This window comes from Lampetra fluviatilis, chromosome 27 (assembly GCF_964198595.1).
Source record: "Lampetra fluviatilis chromosome 27, kcLamFluv1.1, whole genome shotgun sequence".
Taxonomy (NCBI): domain Eukaryota; kingdom Metazoa; phylum Chordata; class Hyperoartia; order Petromyzontiformes; family Petromyzontidae; genus Lampetra; species Lampetra fluviatilis.
Window position 1 is genome coordinate 5,288,271 of NC_136301.1, and position 6,841 is coordinate 5,295,111.

Here is a 6,841-nt window from a genome sequence, read left to right on the forward strand (position 1 = left end):
GGTGATGGTGGTAGGGGTGGTGATGGGGGTAGAGGTAGTGATGGGGGTAGGGGTGGTGATGGTGGTAGGGGTGGTGATGGTAGTAGGGGTGGTGATGGTGGTAGGGGTGGTGATGGTGGTAGGGGTGGTGATGGGGGTAGGGGTGGTGATGGTGGTAGGGGTGGTGATGGGGGTAGGGGTAGTGATGGTGTTAGGGGTGGTGATGGTGGTAGGGGTTGTGATAGGGGTAGGGGTAGTGATGTTGTTAGGGGTGGTGATGGTGGTAAGGGTGGTGATGGGGGTAGGGGTAGTGATGGTGTTAGGGGTGGTGATGGTGGTCGGGGTGGTGATGGGGGTAGGGGTCGTGATGGTGTTAGGGGTGGTAATAGGGGTTGAGGTAGTGATAGGGGTCGTGATGGGGGGTTGGGGTGGTGATAGGGGTAGGGGTGGTGATGGGGCTAGTGGTAGTGATAGGGGTGGTGATGGGGGTAGTGGTGGTGATGGGGGTAGGGGTGGTGATGGTGGTTGGGGTAGTGATGGTGGTTGGGGTGGTGATGGTGGTTGGGGTGGTGATGGTGGTTGGGGTGGTGATTGGGGTAGGGGTGGTGATGGTGGTTGGGATGGTGATAGGGGTAGGGGTGGTGATACGGGTTGAGGTAGTGATAGGGGTCGTGATGGGGGTAGGGGTGGTGATGGGGCTAGTGGTACTGATAGTAGTAGGGGTACTGATGTGGGTAGGGGTAGTGATCGGGTAGGCCTGGTCGTAGCTGGGTGGCTGGGAAGGGATCTAGCAGTAGCAACAGCAGGCTGATGCTGTACTCGGGGAGAAGAGATGGCGGTTGTTTTAAGGGAGGAACGGAAGCTGTGGGCTTTTTTATAGTAAAAATGTTTGCTCTGTGTGGTGCAGTGGTAGTTGGTTCCAGTGAAGGGGAGCAATACATTAAGGATACCACGGTGGCTAGGAGATGTTAACAACCTCGCCTGGTGTGCAGGAGGTCGTGGGTTCGATCCCGACCCTGACTATGCCTGCTGCTGTATATTTGGAGTTTGCGTCTCTCTCATCATCACGGTGGCTAGGAGATGTTAACAACCTCGCCTGGTATGCAGGAGGTCGTGGGTTCGATCCCGACCCTGACGATGCCTGCTGCTGTATATTTGGAGTTTGCGTGTCTCTCTCTCATCATCATCATCATCATCAGTGGCTAGGAGATATCAACTACCTCACCTGGTGTGCAGGAGATCGTGGGTTCGACCCCGACCCTGACGATGCCTGCTGCTGTATATTTGGAGTTTGCGTGTCTCTCTCTCATCATTATCACTGGCTAGGAGATGTCAACTACCTCGCCTGGTGTTCAGGAGGTCGTGGGTTCGACCCCGACCCTGACGATGCCTGCTGCTGTATATTTGGAGTTTGCGTGTCTCTCTCTCATCATCATCAGTGGCTAGGAGATGTCAACTACCTCGCCTGGTGTGCAAGAGGTCGTGGGTTCGACCCCGACCCTGACGATGCCTGCTGCTGTATATTTGGAGTTTGCGTGTCTCCCTCCCCGTGGTCGCGTGGATTTTTCTCCGGCTCCTCCGCTTTTTCCCCCATCCGCATTTGGAATCGACGTCGCGCGCCGCAAAGTGTCCGGCTTACGCGACAATTAGCGAGCCACTTTGTCGACCTGCTCATTTGTGGCGAGCTACTATATAGCTCGGCGGGACTTGCCTGGTTAAAAACAACAACAAAATTTGCGTTCGTTTTAGAAGGAAAACTCATCCGACCCCTCCGCTCAGCCTGGTGGGAATCGTCAACCGCCCTTCCTTGGTCGTGTCGTGAACCCCACCACCGCCCCCACTACCCCCCCCCACTACCTCCCCCACCAACCCCCCCCCCCCCCCATTACCCCCTTCCCCACCGCCCATCTCAAACCCCTCGAACTACGTTCAGCCTCAAGGTGGTCACAACGCCAGGTCACCCCGCAGGTTGCAGTTTCAGTTAAATTAATTAGCTGTAACCCTGCGAGCCACGCGGCTCTTGACGCGGGTGCAACCGCAACAAACAGAAACATGAACAAAGAAAACATCTTAATGTGACGACGCGTAACAGGAAAAACCAGCAAAATCTGCCAGAAAAATAAAGCACCGTATATCAACGCTGCGTGCAAAAAACCCAATGCGATGCCAATTTCACCCCCCCGCGGTTGAAATTTGCATTCATGGTCACGAAGTCAGCCGTCAGTAATGCATGGTAAGTGGTTGAAGGAGCGGCCCGTTCGAGACCAAAACCACAGAAAATGTAAAACATATGAATTTAGGTTATGAAAATTATTATTGTTGTGCGCGCCTGCTTACGTGAGGCGTGGCTAATGTGGGTTTGAATGTGTCATCGAACTCATTACTTTTTTATGTTCCAAAAAAGAAGAAGCAATTTTCTAAAAAAAATAATAATAATAATAATACTGACATTTTGTTACGGTTATTCAGGGGACCTCAGCGTCACTGACCTTCTACGAGTGATGGTGATGATGATGATGGATTCAACGAAGCCTAAGGGTATTTTATTGTTTATCCTCGATGTACTGTCAGTGGCATGGCATGTGTAATTCTGGAGCCCGTGCCGTGCCTTGAATCAACCCCGCGCGTTCAGTGATTGGGCCCCGTGGACGTAGACATCACAGAACTACTACTCTTTACGTGCCTTCATCAAGTTGCCTTCGTTAGCCACCGCAATTTCGGCGGAGTTGCATTGTTCCACGTGCCCTGCTACATATATAACTTCGAAGGGATGGTGATCAAGATGCATTTTTTTTTGTCCTCAAAGTTGGAATTTTACCAAATTACGTGTTAAACTCAACCTAATATTACGTCTTCTTGGTTCTTTCGGTAAAGTCACGTAGAAGAACCGAAAGAACCAAGAAGATGAATCCCTGCAGTCACGAAAGCTTTAAATCGAAATCTAATATTACGTGTTTTTTGGTGTGAAAATAGTCATTGAAGATCGGGCTGAGACCACTAACTCGCTACACTTTAAAATAAATAAAGATTCATCACTCGCGGCTGAAACTTGGATTCGAACCCAAGGCACTCAGTGGTGTCAGGCTCAACGTCTCTGACCACTCAAAGTTAAAGTTAAGTTATGATGCAACTTCGCCCATCATCATCAATCATTCACGCACGGTGAACACAATTATTGTTACTATTTTGCTTCGAGTCGGCAGCGTTCCGAAGAATATGTTTGCCATATTCTTAGGTTTTTTCGGTAAAGTCACGTAGGTAAAAATGTTAAATTAATAAAAGTAAAATTAAAAGAAAATAAAAATCACGACGTTTCGGAAGCAACACAAGCTTCCGTCTTCAGGTGGAACAGTCACAGCACGATAGCTGTATCGTGTGACTGTTCCACCACGATAGCTATATCATGTGACTGTTCCACCTGAAGACGGAAGCTTGTGTTGCTTCCGAAACGTCGTGATTTTTATTTTATTTTTTATTTTACTTTTATTAATTTTAATGTTTTACCTACGTGACTTTAACGAAAAAACCTAAGAATATGAATCCTTGCAGTCACGAAAGCTTCAAATCTAGAATATGTTTGCCCTCTACCATAGGAATGTGGAATTTGTACATTTCTGCTAACACGTGAGTTCATAAACAAAATACGAAACAAATTTTTTCAATATGCAAAGCAGGATATAACGATATATGCAAATGTGTCCCGCGTCCTATTTTAAGTACCGCACATAACTCACCTTGCAATCACCCGGAAGCCAGATTACAGAAGTCACGACACAGACAAAGATCTCCCGTATAGCCTTCAATAGACTGTTGGGGCAAGTGCTATCAGCGAGCAGCGTCTGTGAAGGCCGGAACGGCACACGAGGTGGTGGACGGGCCAGCACCGCGCCCGGCCGCCTTTGTCTCCCCAGTGGCGATGTCTGCACACCGCACAAGCTGCTCATTTGAGGCTGAGTCTACCTAGGGGGAGGCCCACGATCGGTTCAGATAATCGTCACCGGCGTTGGCCCTGAACTCGCATACCCATTCTATGCAACAAATTCGCAGATATAAATGCAATGCAAATATGCCCCGTATAGCCTTAACAGACATGTTGGGGCATGTTGCTATTAGCAAGCACCGATTAAGTCCTGCCGGCACGGGACACGAGGGGACTGCGCGGACAGAATCACCGCCCGGCCGCCTTTGTCTCCCCAATGCTGATGTTTGGCACATGATTGTCTGTGGCACGGAGTGTGGGCACAGTGCGGAGAGCGGCCAGTAGCGTGCGGCTGAGAGAGGGCCATTTGAAGGTATCTCAGGAGTAGCTCGGAGATCTCCGCTTCCACGTGCCGTGCTGTAAGACGAGCGGCGAGGCGCTCCTCTGGCAGAGACCCAAATGGACGCTGAGTGTCATTCTATGTCAACAATGAGGACACGTCTTCTTGGTTCTTTCGGTAAAGTCACGTAGAATGGAAATAATAATAAAATTAAAAAATATAAGAAATAATAAAATATTATTTTATTTTTTTTATTTTATTTTATTATGTTGAATTTTTATTACTTTATTATTTCCATTCTACGTGACTTTACCGAAAGAACCAAGAAGATTAATCTCTGCAGTCACGAAAGCTTTAAATCGAAAATGAGGACACGGCCAATAAACACGATTTGCATTTACACGACGTTGAAACTAATGGAGCAAAACAAAATTACCGTGAACAATTACACGTGATTTTTCAAAGGGTACTCTGGCGAGATTAATCTCGATAATGTATTAAAATGCAAACATTTAGCGTGCCTTCATAAGGACTTTGAAAAGTTAACTTTAACCAACATTAAAATGTTAAATTTATTAGTCATAAGGTCACGCGTATTGTAAATGCTTTTTTCAGTGGCACGGGTAAGGTGTCACTGAATCAGAAGCAGCTTTTTTATTATTATTTTTTTTGCAGAAGGGTCCTCATTACATTGGGATGTTGGCCATGAATGGCATTGCCAATGTGTCTGGCTTCGTACGGGAGGATGCCCGAGACCCACTTAGAAAAATTCTGCACCCTACGAAGCGGGGGTGGGAGATGACACTCAGCAAAGTCATCAAAGTCATCTCGTAGGACACACTTAGCAGCACCAACCAATACCAGCGCGGCGAAGTCACCACGGCGCCTGTGCCAGGCCAGGTGCACTTTGAGGCTCGCTGACAGGAGGTCACGGGACAGACCCAGGTGCCATGGGTTGGCTGACTTGAGATGACTGGCAGATGCACCAACCGGCTGTACCCTCTGCTGTGCCAACCGCGTTTTATCCGCCCGGCGCTCAGCTCGTTGTGGTTGTTGTGAGCGTCGCTCTTCTGCCCTCAGTTGTTGTTGGAGGGCATCTTTCACGAACCTCCTCCATAGAGGTCGATCTCGCCACCGCTGGTACCGGTCTTCGGCAAGCCCAACGCCCACAGAGCAGTCGCAACCCATCCAAGTACTAACCAGGCTCAATGCTTGCTTAGCTTCTGAGCGCTGAGGATATTGTAGGTGATTTGGTTAAAAGCGTCGGAGTTTTTTAAATGCAAGTTTAACGTCGATGTTTTGTTTGTTATTTCATCCAAAAACCAAGTCTAAGCGGCTCTCTGCCATTCGTACAAGCATTGGGAAATTTCGATTTAAAGCTTTCGTGACTGAAGGGATTCATCTTCTTGGTTCTTTCGGTAAAGTCACGTAGAAGGGACATTATAAAATTAAAAATTAAAAACTATGTTAATTTAGTATTTTGGTATATAATAATATTTAATTATTTTATTATGTTTTCTTTTTATTATTTCCCTTCTACGTGACTTTACCGAAAGAACCAAGAAGACATTGGGGGACTATTGATTTATATTCGTGTGCCGTGAGCCATTTGGTGGACATTCAACATTCTCATGGCATGCCCCTTCTCATTCACGTCACGACCGACGCGAATGTTTTACAACGTAGTTACCCCTCGCCTTCGTGGCTCGCATCCCAGGTCGTGGCTGCGATTGTTCTCGGAGACGGCAGAAACAGCGGGTGGCTTTGTAAACTCGTCCGTGTGCGCCTGTGAGTGTCATCCCGTGGCAATGCGCGATGCGGTTATGCTGCTATTTTGTAGCGCTTCTCCCGGTTTCCATCCCGCACGAAGCCCCAACACTCGTGAGCCTGCCAACTCTCTTAACGCAAGAGACGCTGCCGACGAAAAGCGTATCCGGACTTGAGTAACGCAGTAGTATATATATACTCTTTGGTTCTTTCGGTAAAGTCACGTAGGTATCAAATAAAATAAATGTCTACCTACGTCACGTTACCGAAAGAATTAAAGAGTATGGATAGCTGCGGTTACGAAAACTTCCAATCTAGATTAAGTATAAATAAATGACATTTTAAATATTTTTTTTTTTCACGTAGGCTTGTGTGAACACGCTCGCCCGCTGTGACTGTCGTTCCCCCGCTCTCGGTGAGTACGGTGGTTATACCGCACTGCCCCGCGAACTTAGAAACTTGAGTTTGATTCCGGACAGCGGCTTGTAAGGGCGCCACGGTGGTTAGAAGTTAAATATATCGCCTGGTTATACAGGACAGTCATGGAGTTCGATCCCGACCCTGACGCCTGGTGTATATGTGGAATTTGCGGTGTCTCTCTCTCACCGCGGTTGCATGGATTTTGTCTCCTGGTCCTCCGGGTTTCCCCCCTCTACATTTAGGATGGACATCACGCGTTCAGAATATTTGGCCGCAATGAATGTCCACGTGATGATAAGACACTTTACTCTTTGGTTCTTTGGGTAAAGTTATTTCTTGCTGTGGCTGTCTTACCCGATGACGGAGGCTTGTGTTGCTTCCGAAACGTCGTGATTTAATTTAGTTATTTTCTTGGT